Source organism: Phyllobates terribilis, unplaced genomic scaffold, assembly GCF_046119375.1.
Source record: "Phyllobates terribilis strain yellow unplaced genomic scaffold, ASM4611937v1 Scaffold_4__5_contigs__length_816908805, whole genome shotgun sequence".
In the NCBI taxonomy this organism is placed as follows: domain Eukaryota; kingdom Metazoa; phylum Chordata; class Amphibia; order Anura; family Dendrobatidae; genus Phyllobates; species Phyllobates terribilis.
Window position 1 is genome coordinate 5,474,104 of NW_027362764.1, and position 16,502 is coordinate 5,490,605.

Here is a 16,502-nt window from a genome sequence, read left to right on the forward strand (position 1 = left end):
CTGACAACAGCAGGGATGGAGAGGATTTATTCTTGTCTAGGTGGACCTCTCTGAGCGAACCTAGACACAGGCGTTTCCCGACCTCTCCGGGCAGGCACGGATCCGGTGCTCCTTACTGCCACAGTAGAAGCAGGTCCCCTCGGCACGGCGTAAGTCCTGACGGGTCTTGACCATCTTGGTCTGGTCGACCTGCATAGGCTCAGGAGGGTGTACCTGGTTAGAGACAGAAGGAGTGACGGGTTTCTGAAAAGTAGGAGCTAGACGTGGTAACCTCCTCTCACGGGTGACCTCTCTGGCACGCTCCTGGAACCGTAGGTCAATCCGGGTGGCAAGAGTTATTAAGTCATCGAGAGTGGTAGGAATGTCCCGACCGGCAAGTTCATCTTTAATACGGCCGGACAGACCCTCCCAGAAGACGGAAACCAGAGCGTCGTTATCCCAGGCCAGCTTCGAGGCAAGGGTACGGAACCGTATGGCATATTGGCCCACGGTGAGACTTTCCTGACGGAGGCGTAGCAACGATGATGCGGATGAGGTCTTCCGTCCGGGTTCGTCGAAGACTTTCCGGAAAGCCGTGAGAAAAGCAGGCAAGTTGGACACCAGGGGGTCTCCTCTCTCCCATAGAGGATTTAGCCAGGCCAGGGCCTCCCCGGTGAGATGGGACATGATGAATGCAATTTTGGCTCGGTCGGAGTTAAACTGGTGGGACAATAGTTCAAAGTGCAGGGTGCACTGATTTATGAAGCCCCGAGCCTGGGCTGAGTCGCCTCCGAAGCGAGGAGGTGCAGAAAGCCGAGGTCCGGGGTAGGATATCATGGTGTTAGTGGACAGCGGAGCTGCCGAATTGCGAGACATGGCACTGGCGGAGGTTGTTGGTGGAGCAGTCAGAGTGTCCAGGCGAGTATTGACATTCCGCAGGTGACCCAGGATGGACTCCTGTTGGGACCTTTGACGGGACAGTTCATGACACAGGTCCGAGAGCGAGGGAGCTTGGGTGCCACCGGGTTCCTTGGCCCGAGCAAACTGTAACGGGTCTGGGAGGCGGAACCTCTGGGCTACTATACAAGGGAGCGGTCCTTGTAAGGGAGCGGGTGGCGACCAGGCAGGCAGTCACAGCAGGTGACCGGGACAGTCTCTGGGTGTACGGGCAGGAGGTCACGGCAAGTGATCAGGGCAGTCTCTGGAAGAACGCGCTGGAGGTCACGGCAAGTGACCGGGGCAGTCTCTGGAAGAACGGGCTGGAGGTCACGGCAAGTGACCGGGGCAGTCTCTGGGTGAACGGGCTGGAGGTCACGGCAAGTGACCGGGGCAGTCTCTAGGTAAAGGGTAGGTATGACCTGTGATGGCTGAACCTCCAGGTAGGCTAGCAAGGCAGATGGAGGATGTGTGCTCCCAGGTGAGCAAGCGAGAGTCTCTGGAATAGCAGGTGGTCACAGCACGTGACGGCGGAGCCTCCAGGTAGGCAAGCAGGCAGGTAGCGGAGAAGCGCTCCCAGGTGAGCGGGCAAGAGTCTGGAATAGCTGGTGGTCACAGCACGTGACAGCGGAGCCTCCGGGCAGGCAAGCAGGCAGGTAGCGGAGAAGCGCTCCCAGGTGAGCGGGCAAGCTGGTCCATAGACAGACTGACCGGAGTTGTAAGGCAGACCGTCGGACCTCAGGCAAGCAGGCAGGTAGCTGATGTGCGCTCCCAGGTGAGCGGGCAAGTTGGTCCTTAGACAGACTGACCGGAGTTGTAAGGCAGACCGTCGGACCTCAGGCAGGCAGGCAGGTAACAGGAAATCAGGCAGGATTAGGACAGCAAGCTGGCAGGAATCTGGCAGGTAACTGGCAGGTAACTGGCAACGGGACCTGAGGGCTGAAGCAGAGTAGAACGGTGCAACAACATTGCTCGGGCACCTCCATTTTGGAGGAGGTGCCTAATATATGGTAAAGTCCTCCGGCCATTGGCCGGGGACTCCTTAGGACGGCGCGCGCGGCCCCTTTAAGAGGGAGGGAGGGAGGGCGCGCGCGCGCGCCCTAAGCACAGTGACCGGGAAGGAGCGCGCGCTGCCAGCAGAGCGGGAGAGCGACGCTGGGCACGGAGCAGAGCGGTGAGGGGAACAGCGTCCCTGCCTAGCAGAGGGCAGGGACGCCGTCACTACAATAAGTTTATCCGAGTCACCAGCCTCAGAAATCGCAGGTTAACAGCAGCTCAGATTAGAGACCAGGTCAATGCCACACAGAGTTCTAGCAGCAGACACATCTCTACAACAACTGTTAAGAGGAGACTTTGTGCAGCAGGCCTTCATGGTAAAATAGCTGCAAGGAAACCACTGCTAAGGACAGGCAACAAGCAGAAGACACTTGTTTGGGCTAAAGAACACAAGGAATGGACATTAGACCAGTGGAAATCTGTGCTTTGCTCTGATGAGTGCAAATTTGAGATCTTTGGTTCCAACCACCGTGTCTTTGTGCGACGCAGAAAAGGTGAACGGATGGACTCTACATGCCTGGTTCCCACCGTGAAGCATGGAGGAGGAGGTGTGATGGTGTGGGGGGGCTTTGCTGGTGACATTGTTGGGGATTTATTCAAAATTGAAGGCATACTGAACCAGCATGGCTACCACAGCATCTTGCAGCGGCATGCTATTCCATCCGGTTTGCGTTTAGTTGGACCATCATTTATTTTTCAACAGGACAATGACCCCAAACACCTCCAGGCTGTGTAAGGGCTATTTGACCAACAAGGAGAGTGATGGGGGGCTACTCCAGATGACCTGGCCTCCACAGTCACCAGACCTGAACCCAATCGAGATGGTTTGGGGTGAGCTGGACCGCAGAGTGAAGGCAAAAGGGCCAACAAGTGCTAAGCATCTCTGGGAACTCCTTCAAGATTGTTGGAAGACCATTTCCGGTGACTACCTCTTGAAGCTCATCAAGAGAATGCCAAGAGTGTGCAAAGCAGTCATCAAAGCAAAAGGTGGCTACTTTGAAGAACCTAGAATATAAGACATATTTTCAGTTGTTTCACACTTTTTTGTTAAGTATATAATTCCACATGTGGTAATTCATAGTTTTGATGCCTTCAGTGTGAATGTACAATTTTCATAGTCATGAAAATACAGAAAAATCTTTAAATGAGGTGTGTCCAAACTTTTGGTCTGTACTGTACATTACATTACTGATCCTGAGTTACCTCCTGTATTATCCTCCAGAGCTGCGAGCGGCGGTTATCACCTTGCAGCACCATCATCTGGGTAGTGGCAGCTGCTGGTACTGCAGATCATCTCCACTGCTGAGGAGTCCAGTGCACATTGTGATGGGTTTGTGCTACTCCTCGATATATGCTTGCCACCAGAGATGATAACAGCTATTTTGAGGGGCTTCTAGGTGTCGGACTCTCACAGATCTGATAATGGTCATCGATACCATAGTAGTGGAAAACCCCCTTAACATTTTGATTCACTATGATCTTAAGGTTAATATTTTCAGCCTCCTGGACGTTATAATGAAGCCGCAGGGACGGTGATTTTTGCATTAGATATTGTTTCTGCTGTTGTCATCCAGTGCTGTGCAGTCGCCCGTCTGATGTCCCCTCCTGTCCTATGGCCATGGCTAGCATGGCGGTGACATCCTGCCCATCCGGGTACAGCATCTTCAGCAGTGTTTCCCAGTCCTCCCGGCCCCGACAGATCGTGTTCTCAGGATTCCCATCGTGCCGCACAGGTGAGAGAATTCCTGATACTTTGATAATTCTTCCATCACCTGCGCAATAATAAGGAAATCCTGAGAACACGATCTGTCGGGGCCGGGAGGACTGGAGACACCGATCTATAGTCTCTCTGCTCATACAGTAAGGAATTCATAGACTCACTGCTTGTACAGTGAAGAATCCACAGCCTGACTGCTCGGACAGTAAATAATCCATAGTCTCATTGCCTGTACTGTAAAGAATCTGTAACCTGACTGCTTGTACAGTAAAGACTTCGTATTTTCACTTCTTGTACTGTTAAAAATCCATAACCTGACAACTTGTACAGTAAAGGATCCATAGCTTGACTGTTTGTATATTAAGGAATCCATAATATCACTGCTTGTACAGAAGAATCCATAGTCTCACTGCTTGTACAGTAAAGAATCCACAGCCTGACTGCTCGTCCTGTAAAGAATCCACAGTCTCATTGCTTGGGCAGTAAAGAATACATAGTTCCACTGCTGGTACAGTAAAGATTCCATAGTCTCACTGCCTATACAGTAAAGAATCCACAGCCTGACTGCTCGTACAGTAAAGATTCCATAGTCTCACTGCTTGTGCAGTAAAGAATCCATAGTCTCACTGCTTATACAGTAAAGATTCCATAGTCTCACTGTTTGTGCAGTAAAGAATACATACATGCACTGCTCGTACAGTAAAGATTCCATAGTCTCATTGCTTGGGCAGTAAAGAATCCACAGCCTGACTGCTCGTACAGTAAAGATTCCATAGTCTCACTGCTTGGGCAGTAAAGAATACATAGTTCCACTGCTCGTACAGTAAAGATTCCATAGTCTCATTGCTTGTGCAGTAAAGAATACATAGCTCCACTGCTCGTACAGTAGTGGATCCATAGTCTCACTGCTTGTGCAGTAAAGAATCCACAGCCTGACTGCTCGTACAGTAAAGATTCCATAGTCTCATTGCTTGCGCAGTAAAGAATACATAGTTCCACTGCTCGTACAGTAAAGATTCCATAGTCTCACTGCTTGTGCAGTAAAGAATACATAGCTCCACTGCTCGTATAGTAAAGATTCCACAGTCTCATTGCTTGTGCAGTAAAGAATACATAGCTCCACTGCTCGTACAGTAAAGATTCCATAGTCTCATTGCTTGCGCAGTAAAGAATACATAGTTCCACTGCTCGTACAGTAAAGATTCCATAGTCTCACTGCTTGTGCAGTAAAGAATACATAGCTCCACTGCTCGTATAGTAAAGATTCCACAGTCTCATTGCTTGCGCAGTAAAGAATACATAGCTCCACTGCTCGTACAGTAAAGATTCCATAGTCTCACTGCTTGTGCAGTAAAGAATACATAGTTCCACTGCTCGTACAGTAAAGATTCCACAGTCTCATAGCTTTTTGCAGTAAAGAATACATAGCTCCACTGCTCGTATAGTAGTGGATCCATAGTCTCACTGCTTGTGCAGTAAAGAATCCACAGCCTGACTGCTCGTACAGTAAAGATTCCATAGTCTCATTGCTTGCGCAGTAAAGAATACATAGCTCCACTGCTCGTACAGTAAAGATTCCATAGTCTCACTGCTTGTGCAGTAAAGAATACATACATGCACTGCTTGTATAGTAATGGATCCATTGTCTCACTGCTTAGAGAAGAATCTGTAGCCTGATTGCTCGTACTGTAAAGAATCAATGGCTTTAGTAAAGAATCTACAGCCCAACTTCTTATACAGTAATGAATCGCCATCTTTGAGGATGATGATGAAACCTCCTTTTCTTTGGACCCTGTTGCAGATCATTGCTCAGACCTCCATCCTCGGCCCATTACCCCTTCTAGTAGTGGGGGCCCTCTTGCAGTCACCAGAGGCCTCCCCTGGAAGGGTTAACCCTGCTCTATGGGATGTAATGGTGGAATTACCAGAATAAAGCCCTTAATTGCTCCAATGATGACAGCGCAGCCGCCCCTGGGGGTGAATCACTGCCACCTGACTGTCGCTAGTACAAGTCACTTCTGCACCGGAGTCTCCGGCGTTCCTCCCTTGAGCCTGGTGTTTCTGCAGATGAGCAGGTTCTCATCCCCACAGCTCGCAACTAATGGGCCGTGGACCCTATAACGCGTGTGCCGGAGTCGGATCAGTCCACGTGGCGCTTGTGAGATGTTGTCTACGTGGGAGAGTGAGGTCAGTCGCATTGTGTCATTTTCTGAGCTTATTTTTTGCTCATTTAATGGAAATCAATCATGTGTTATAAAAGTCACTGCGTCTTGTAGAGCGCCCCACACTGGTGACGATGAGCCGGGGCCATGAACTTGTGACACAACACTGACATTTTATAGCAGTTTAAACATATATGGTCAGTTGCAGTACCGCTCTCCACCACTGCTGAGGGCTTTGATTTGCCATAGATACTAATACAACAGCGCCTCCAGCTATGAACAAGGGCTTTACATCAAATAGTACAAGTGCAAGGAAGAAAAAACATTAATAAGAGGAATCTAGGAGTGACCGGCGCTTCTTCTAATTGGGTGCAATTCATTTATATTGATTTTAGGACATTTCCATAATTATCCCTTTAAAAGCTTTAGAAATCAGGACATTTAAAGGGATGTTCATTGTGTGCTATTTCTATAATTATTTTCTCAGCCATAGTTTGTATTTATGGAACCAGATTAGAATTTCCTATAGTGCGGTTTACATTAGGACGAGCGTGCAGAAATCTCCCAGCAGGGGGCAATGTCCCAGAGTCTGATGTCCCCATCCCTCAAAGCAGTATTGGCTGTGTATGGCGGTATGTCAGAGACACGGCCGAGGTGAGGAGGCCGAGCCCGGCCACCACTGAGCAAGACACAGAAGTGGAAATGTTAGGACTGGGCCAAGAAATATCTGATACAGATTCTTCTCAGGTTCTATGGACTGATGAGTGAGGTGAAGGTGGGAGCTGCTATGGGTGGGATTATTACAGACGAGATCGTTGGACCTTTTCAAGATGAAGATGAACTCAAAATCACCTCCCAAACCTCCTGCCGGTGACTAGAAGACACTTTCTTCCAGCAGTGGCAGCTGGAGTCTTCACTGCTCGGGGCCAGGACAGGCCTTAAAGATGGAGAATAATGACCCTTGCTGCAGTTCCTGCTGCAGTTTTTGGGGTCTGTCTCTCCCACCTTTCGCTGCAGTTTTTGGGGTCTGTCTCTCCAGCTTTCGCTGCAGTCTTTTGGGGTCTGTCTCTCCAGCTTTCACTGCAGTCTTTTGGGGTCTGTCTCTCCAGCTTTCGCTGCAGTCTTTTGGGGTCTGTCTCTCCAGCTTTCTCTGCAGTCTTTTGGGGTCTGTCTCTCCCACCTTTCGCTGCAGTTTTTGGGGTCTGTCTCTACAGCTTTCGCTGCAGTCTTTTGGGGTCTGTCTCTCCAGCTTTCTCTGCAGTCTTTTGGGGTCTCTCTCCCACCTTTCGCTGCAGTTTTTGGGATCTGTCTCTACAGCTTTCGCTGCAGTCTTTTGGGGTCTGTCTCTCCAGCTTTCTCTGCAGTCTTTGGGGGTCTGTCTCTCCAGCTTTCGCTGCAGTCTTTTGGGGTCTGTCTCTCCAGCTTTCACTGCAGTCTTTTGGGGTCTGTCTCTCCAGCTTTCGCTGCAGTCTTTTGGGGTCTGTCTCTCCAGCTTTCTCTGCAGTCTTTTGGGGTCTGTCTCTCCCACCTTTCGCTGCAGTTTTTGGGGTCTGTCTCTACAGCTTTCGCTGCAGTCTTTTGGGGTCTGTCTCTCCAGCTTTCTCTGCAGTCTTTTGGGGTCTCTCTCCCACCTTTCGCTGCAGTTTTTGGGGTCTGTCTCTACAGCTTTCGCTGCAGTCTTTTGGGGTCTGTCTCTCCAGCTTTCTCTGCAGTCTTTTGGGGTCTGTCTCTCCAGCTTTCGCTGCAGTCTTTTGCGGTCTGTCTCTCCAGCTTTCACTGCAGTCTTTTGGGGTCTGTCTCTCCAGCTTTCGCTGCAGTCTTTTGGGGTCTGTCTCTCCAGCTTTCTCTGCAGTCTTTTGGGGTCTGTCTCTCCAGCTTTCTCTGCAGTCTTTTGGGGTCTGTCTCTCCAGCTTTCTCTGCAGTCTTTTGGGGTCTGTCTCTCCAGCTTTCTCTGCAGTCTTTTGGGGTCTGTCTCTCCAGCTTTCGCTGCAGTCTTTTGGGGTCTGTCTCTCCAGCTTTCAGTGCAGTCTTTTGGGGTCTGTCTCTCCAGCTTTCGCTGCAGTCTTTTGGGGTCTGTCTCTCCAGCTTTCGCTGCAGTCTTTTGGGGTCTGTCTCTCCAGCTTTCGCTGCAGTCTTTTGGGGTCTGTCTCTCCAGCTTTCTCTGCAGTCTTTTGGGGTCTGTCTCTCCAGCTTTGCACATCTAGAGGTGACATTTTGCCCGCTCTTCTTTGCCCCCTCGCTCTCGCTCAGTGATCGGATGGAGACGTCTGTGATCAGTAATTTTCACGTCTTGTCACAGATTCTCTGAGATTTGGGTCTGGGCTGTGACTGCGCCGTTCACACAGGAATATGCTCTGCTCTAAATCATTCATTGACATGCTCGCTGTGTCCCCTACATGGCAAACTGCAAATGGGACTACCATACTTATGGCTTTCAAATGTGTCTTTCTTCTTCCCGCTCTTCCATAAAGACCAAATTTGTCAAGTATACTGTTGCATCGGCGTCTCTGCCTCCTGTCGGGCAGAGACGCCGTTCCCCTCACCGCCGCGGTCCAGGTCCGGCATCCTCCCGCTACCCTGCTGCTGTGGCGCGCACCGCAAGCAGCTTCCCGGGCACTGTGCTTAGGGCGCGCGCGCTCCCTCCCGCTTAAAGGGGCCGCGCGCCGTCCTAAAGAGTCCCCGGCCGATGGCCAGAGGACTTCTCCTATATAAGGCACCTCCTCCAAAATGTAGGTGCCTGTGCAAGGTTGTTGTTCTGTGTGCTATCACTTGCTTCATCTCTCAGCCTGTCAGTCCTGCTCGCCAGTCTGTCTACAGTCCAGTCCGCCAGCCTGTCTATAGTTCTGCCTGCCAGCCTGCTTACCTGGAAGCACCTGCCAGTTACCTGTCGAGCCCGCCAGCCAGCCTACCTGGAGCACCTGCCTGTTACCTGTCGTGCAAGCCAGCTCGCCTAACCGGAGCACCAGTCTGGCTATCTGCCGAACCAGCCTGCTTATCTACCCGGACCACCCGTCATCCGCTGTACCGGTCAGTTCCTGCCCTCTGACCCGTGGGAGTCACCTGCTCTCACACAAGGTCGGTCCCAGAGTGGCACCTGGTCCCCCTGCTCGGTCCCTCCCTGGTTCACGGAGTTGACTGAGCCGCCGTGCGACCTTAGTCAGGCCGAGTAGGCACTTAGTCCCGCCCCTCTGGTCCCTCCTTGCACCGAAGCACAGAGTTTCCACCACCTGGACCAGTAACAGTTTGCACGGGCCATGGAACCCGGTGGCCCCCAGGCTCCTTCCCGCTCTGACCTGTACCAGGAGGTCTCACGTCAGAGATCCCAACAGGAGACTATCCTGTCCTATCTGCGGACTGTCAACTCCCACCTGGACACGCTGTCCACCCAGTCTGTGTCCGTCTCTAACCGAGCGGCACCCGCTCCGGCGGCAACCCAACTTACTGGCGCTATGGCACCCGGCTCTGGACCCCGGCTCTCAGAGCCTCTACGTTTTGGTGGTGACCCCGTCTTATGTCGGGGCTTCTTAAATCAGTGCAATCTGCACTTTGAACTCCTGGCACATCAGTTCCCCTCTGACAGGGCCAAGGTGGCGTTCATTATGTCCCACCTCACCGGGGAGGCATTGGCATGGCTAAACCCTCTGTGGGAAAGAGGGGATCCTCTGGTGTCCGATCTTCCGGCTTTCCTCTCTGCCTTCCGGAAGGTCTTCGATGAGCCCGGATAAAAATCTTCTACTGCCTCCTCACTTCTCCATCTCCGCCAAGGGAGTCTCACCGTGGGCCAGTATGCCATACATTTCCGAACCCTCGCATCTGAGCTTGCCTGGAACAATGAGGCCCTCGTGTCCACCTTCTGGGACGGCCTTTCCGGACGGATCAAGGATGAGCTAGCCGGTAGTGACATCCCTTCCACCCTGGATGACCTGGTGTCATTAGCTACCCGGATTGACATCTGTTTTCTGGAACGTGCTAAGGAGACTACCCGGGAGAGAAGATTTCCGCGTCTCACTCCTGTATTCCAAGAGCCAGCCTCGCAACCAGCAATTCCCTGGGCACGCTCGCCTGAACCCATACAAATTGACCAAACCAGGATGGTCAAGTCTCGCCAGGAGACGCGCCGAGCTGAGGGGAGTTGCTTCTACTGTGGCAGTAAAGAGCATCTGATCCGTTCCTGCTCAGTGAGGCTGGGAAACTCCAGTGTCTAGGACCGCTCGGAGAGGTCGTCCTAGGCAAGAGTAAATCCTCTCCGTCCTTGACTCTGTCTGTTTCTATTTCCAGTGGTGAGACCCGCTTCTTCGAGATTGCCCATCTGGATTCCGGAGCCGCTGGGAATCTCATTCAACAGGCAGTTGTGGAGCTGTATCAGATTCCTACTATACGCCTGGCTGAACCATTGGCGGTTGCCTCCGTGGATGGGAGGCTTCTACCGGAGACCATCTTACTCGTCACAGAGCCTTCAGGTGGGAATGCTGCACTCGGAGAAGATCTCCTTTCATGTGCTGTCTGGTCTCTCTCACTCCCTCTTGCTTGGTTTACCCTTGGTTACAAAGACATGAGCCTGTCCTGAATTGGAGATCTGGTGAAGTGCTCCGTTGGGGTCAGGAATGCCATGAGTCCTGTCTGGTTCTGATTCGTCCAGCTTGACCCCCGTCTACTCCGGCTAATCTACCTGGTCTGCCGGCACCCTACTGGTCCTATGCGGATGTCTTCGACAAAAAGGAAGCAGAGACACTGCCACCTCATAGGCCGTATGATTGCCCCATCGACCTGGTACCTGGCGCTTCTCCTCCCCGCGGGCGTATCTACCCCTTGTCACTGGCTGAGACCCGGGCCATGTCTGAGTACATTGAGGAGAATCTTGCTAGGGGATTTATCCAGAAATCCACCTCTCCGGCTGGTGCAGGATTCTTCTTTGTCAAGAAGAAAGACGGCTCCCTACGTCCCTGTATCGATTACAGAGGTCTTAACCAGATTACCATCAAAAATAAGTACCCCCTGCCTCTCATCTCGGAGCTGTTCGATCGCCTTAAAGGCGCGAAGATCTTCACTAAGCTCGATTTTCGTGGGGCGTATAATTTGATCCGGATCAGCCAGGGAGACGAGTGGAAGACGGCATTCAACACCCAGGATGGTCACTACAAGTACCGCGTGATGCCCTTTGGTCTCTGTAATGCTTCAGCCGTCTTCCAGGAGCTGGTTAATAACATCTTCTGTATTCTTGCGTAGTGGTATACCTGGATGATATCTTGGTCTTCTCTCCAGATCTGCCCTCACACCGGAGGGATGTTCGTCAGGTTCTGCTAAAGCTCCGGCAGAATCGCCTATACGCTAAGTTCGAGAAATGCCTCTTTGAGCAGACCTCTCTACTGTTCCTGGGCTATATTATCTCCAAGACTGGTCTGCGGATGGATCCCGAGAAGGTCTCTGCCGTCTTAAAGTGGCCCCGTCCAGAGGGGTTGAAGGCGATTCAGCGGTTCCTGGGCTGCGCAAATTATTACTGCCTCTTCATTCCTCATTTCTCCTCCTGGACCACTCCCATCTCCGCACTCACCCATAAAGGAGCAAATACCAGGGAATGGACTTCCAAAGCGGAGGAGGCCTTCGTCTCCTGAAACAAGCCTTCTCTTCCGCCCCTGTGCTACACCGTCTGGATTGCAACAAGCAGTTCTTCCTGGAGGTTGATGCTTCCTCCTCCGGAGCCGGAGAGGTGCTCACCCAGAAGTCCTCGTCCGGGAGAATGGTAACCTGCAGCTTCTTCTCCAAGATCTTCTCCTCGTTTGAGCACAATTACTCCATAAGAGATCGTGAGCTGCTGGCCATCAAATTGGTCCCCCTGCTCGGTCCCTCCCTGGTTCACGGAGTCGATTGAGCCGCTGTACGACCTTGTTCAGGCTGAGTAGGTACTTAGTCACGCCCCTCTGGTCCCTGCTTGCACCGAAGCACAGAGGTTCCCCACCCGGACCCGTAACATATACGACTAATAGTCGTCCTGTGGACAGATTCTCCCCCTGAGCTGTGGATCTGTCGCTCCTCCAGTGACCATGAGGCTCCTGGCTGCTTCTCTATTTAGTGCTCTCCTTGCTTGGGATGTCAGTTTAGGTGGACGGCCATGTCTTGGTAGGAGAGTTTGCAGTTGTGCCATACTCCTTCCATCTTTGGATGATGGATTGAACGGTGCTTTGTGAAATGTTCAGAGCTTGGGCTATTTTTTATAACCTAACCCTGCTTTCCTGTTCTCCACAGCTTTATCCCTGACCTGTCTGGTGGGCTCCTTGGTTTTCAGCTTATCCCTGACCTGTCTGGTGGGCTCCCTGGTTTTCATGATGCTGTTTGAGCCCTAATTTTCTCACAGAAACCTCTGAGGCCTTCACAGAACAGCTGTAGTTATACTGAGGATAAATCACACCCAGGTGGACGCGATGTACTAATAATGTGACTTCTGGAGGTGATTGGTCACTCGAGATGTTATTTAGAGTGATCAGACTATAGGGGGGTGAATACTAATGCAAAGCACAATTATCAGATTTATCCTTTTAAAATAATTAGAAAACCCTGTATCATTTTCTTTACATTTCACAAATACTTGTTACTTTGTGTTGGTGTCACGTAAAATTACAATAAAATACATTTACCTTTGTGGGTGTAACGTAAAATGATGTGGAAAATTTCACGGGGTATGAAGACTTTTTCAAGGCACTGTAGAAGTATTTTGTGGGCTGTATATAGCAGTATTATGTGGGCTTTGTATATACAGTGGTGTGAAAAAGTGTTCGCCCCCCTCCTGATTTCTTATTGTTTTGCATGTTTGTCGCTTAAATGTTTCAGATCACAAAACAAATGTAAATATTAGACAAAGATAACACAACTAACACACAATGCAGTTTTTAAATGAAGGTCTTTATCATTAAGGGAAAAAGAAATCCAAACCTACAGGGCCCTGTGTGATAAATTGATTGCCCCCTAAACCTAATAACTGGTTGGGCCCTCAGCAGCAACAACTGCAATCAAGCGTTTGTGATAACTGACAATGAGTCTTCACAACGCTCTGGAGGAATTTTGGCCGCTTATCTTTGCAGAATTGTTGTAATTCAGCCACATTGGAGGGTTTCCGAGCATGAACCGCCTTTTTAAGGTCATCAGCATCTCAATCGGATTAAGGTCAGGACTTTGACTAGGCCACTCCAAAGTATTAATGTTGTTTTTCTTAAGCCATTCAGAGGTGGACTTGCTGGTGTGTTTTGAATCATTGTCCTGCTGCATAACACAAGTGCGCCTCAGATTGAGGTCATGAACAGATGGCCGGACATTCTCCTTCAGGATTTTTTTGGTAGACAGCAGAATTCATGGTTCCATTTACCACAGCAAGTCTTGCAGGTCCTGAAGCAGCAAAACAGCCCCAGATCAACACACTACCACCACCATAGTTTACTGTTGGGATGATGTTCCTTTTCTGAAATGCTGTGTTACTTCTACGCCAGATGTAATGGAACATACACCTTCCAAAAAGTTAAACTTTTGTCTTGTCAGTCCACAGAGTATTCTCCCAAAAGTTTTGATCATCAAGATGTTTTCTGGCAAAACTGAGATGAGCTTTTATGTTCTTTTTGCTCAGCAGTGGTTTTTGTCTTGGAACTCTGCCATGCTGCCATTTTTGCCCAGTCTCTTTCTTATGGTGGAGTCATGAACACTGATCTTAACTGAGACAAGTGAGGCCTGCAGTTCTTTGGATGTTGTTGTAGGGTCTTTTGTGACCTCTTGGATCAGTCGTCACTGAGCTCTTGGGGTAATTTTGGTCGGCCAGCCACTCCTGGGAAGGTTCACCATAGTTCCACGTTTTTCCCATTTGTGGATAATGGCTCTCACTGTGGTTCGCTGGAGTCCCAAAGCTTTAGAAATGGCTTTATAACCTTCTCCAGACTGATAGATCTCAATTACTTTGTTTCTCATTTGTTCCTGAATGCCTTTGGATCGCAGCATGATGTGTAGCCTTTGAGGATCTTTTGGTCGACTTCACTTTTTCAGGCAGGTCCTATTTAAGTGATTTCTTGATTGAGAACAGGTGTGGCAGGAATCAGGCCTGTGTGTGGCTGGGGGAATTGAACTCAGCTTCCCAAAAGTGATAAACCACAGTTAATTTATGTTTAGGGGGGGGGGGGGGGGGACAAACACTTTCTCACACAGGGCCCTGTAGGTTTGGATTTCTTTTCCCCTTATAATAAAGACCTCCATTTATAAACTGCATTTTGTGTTTCATTGTGTTATCTTTGTGTAATATTTACATTTGTTTTCTGATCTGAAACATTTAAGTGACAAACATGCACAAGAATAAGAAATCAGGAAGGGGGAAAACACTTTTTCACAGTAGCAGTACTGTGTGGGCTCTGTATATAGCAGTATTATGTGGTCTGTATATAGCAGTATTATGTAGACTGTATATAGCAGTATTATGTGGTCTGTATATAGCAGTATTATGTGGGCTGTGTATAGAACAGTATTATGTGGGCTCTGTAAATAGGAGTATTATGTGGACTGTATATAGCAGTATTATGTCGCTTGTATATAGCAGTATTATATGAGCTGTATATAGCAGTATTATGTGGGCTCTGTATATAGCAGTATTATGTGGGCTCTGTATATAGCAGTATTATGTGGTCTGTGTATGGCAGTATTATGTCGCTTGTATATAGCAGTATTATATGGGCTGTATATAGCAGTATTATGTGGGCTCTGTATATAGCAGTATTATGTGGGCTCTGTATATAGCAGTATTATGTGGGCTCTGTATATAGCAGTATTATGTGGGTTTTATATAGTAGTATTATGTGGACTCTATATAGCTGTATTATGTGGGCTGTATATAGCTGTATTATATGGGCTCTGTATATAGCAGTATTATTTGGACTGTACATAGCAATATTATGTGGGCTGTATATAGCAGTATTATGTTGGCCCTGTATATAGCAGTATTATGTGGACTGTATATAGCAGTATTATGTGGACAATATATGGCAATATTATGTGGGCTGTATATAGCAGTATTATGTGGGCTCTGTATATGGCAGTATTATGTGGGCAGTATAAAGCAGTATTATGTGGCCTATATATAGCAGTATTATGTCGCTTGTATATAGCAGTATTATGTGGACTGTATATAGCAGTATTATGTGGGCTGTATATGGCAGTATTATGTGGGGTTTGTATATAGCGGTATTATGTGGGCTCTGTATATAGCAGTATTATGTGGGCTGTATATAGCAGTATTATGTGGGCTGTATATAGCAGTATTATGTGGGCTGTATATGGCAGTATTATGTCGGCTTTGTATATAGCGGTATTATGTGGGCTCTGCATATAGCAGTATTATGTGGGCTGTATATATCAGTATTATGTGGGCTGTATATGCAGTATTATGTGGGCTCTGTATATAGCAGTATTATGTGGGCTCTGTATATAGCAGTATTATGTGGTCTGTGTATGGCAGTATTATGTGGACTGTATATAGCAGTATTATGTGGGCTTTGTATATAGCGGTATCATGTGGGCTTTGTATATAGCAGTATTATGTGGGCTCTGTATATAGCAGTATTATGTGGGCTCTGTATATAGTAGTATTATGTGGGCTCTGTATATAGCAGTATTATGTGAGCTGTATATGGCAGTATTATGTGGGCTCTGTATATAGCGGTATTATGTGGGCTCTGTATATAGCGGTATTATGTGGGCTCTGTATATAGCAGTATTATGTGGGCTCTGTATATAGGAGTATTATGTGGGCTCTGTATATAGGAGTATTATGTCGCTTGTATATAGCAGTATTATATGAGCTGTATATAGCAGTATTATGTGGGCTCTGTATATAGCAGTATTATGTGGGCTGTATATAGCAGTATTATGTGGGCTATGTATATAGCAGTATTATGTGGGTGGTCACTATCTCCCAGTTTCCTCAGTATTGGGGTCACTCTCGCCCATCTCATTATTGGGGTGACTCTCTCCCCGTCTCTTCAACATTGGGGTTACTCTCTGTCTCTTCAGTATTGGGGTCCTTGTCCCCCAGTCTCTTCAGTATTGGGGTCACTCTCTCACGTCCCCTCAGTATTGGGGTCACTCTTTCCCGTCTCAGTATTGGGGTCACTCTCTCCCATCTCCTCAGTATTGGGGTCACTCTCTTCTGTCTCCTAAGTATTGGGGTCACACTCTCCTGTATCCTAAGTATTGGGGTCACTCTCTCCCCATCTCTTCAGTATTGGGGGTCACTCTCTCCGTCTCATGAGTATTGGGGTCCTTGTCCCCGAGTCTCCTCAGTATTGGGGTGGGTCAGTCTCTCCCGTCCCCTCAGTATTGGGGTCACACTCCCTCATCTCCTCAGTATTGGGGTCACTCTCCCCCATCTCCTCAGTATTGGGGTCACTCTCTCCCGTCTCCTCAGTATTGTGGTCTCTCTCTCCCCATCTCTTCAGTATTGGGGTCACTCTCTCGCTCTCCTCAGTATTGGGGTCACTATCTCCTTGTCCTCTCAGTATTGGGGTCACTCTCCCCTCGTCTCCTCAGAATTGGGGTCACTCTCTCTCTGTCTCTTCAGTATTGGGGTCACTCTCTCCTCAGTATTGGGATCACCTTCTCCCGTCTCCTCAGTATTGGGGTAACTCTCT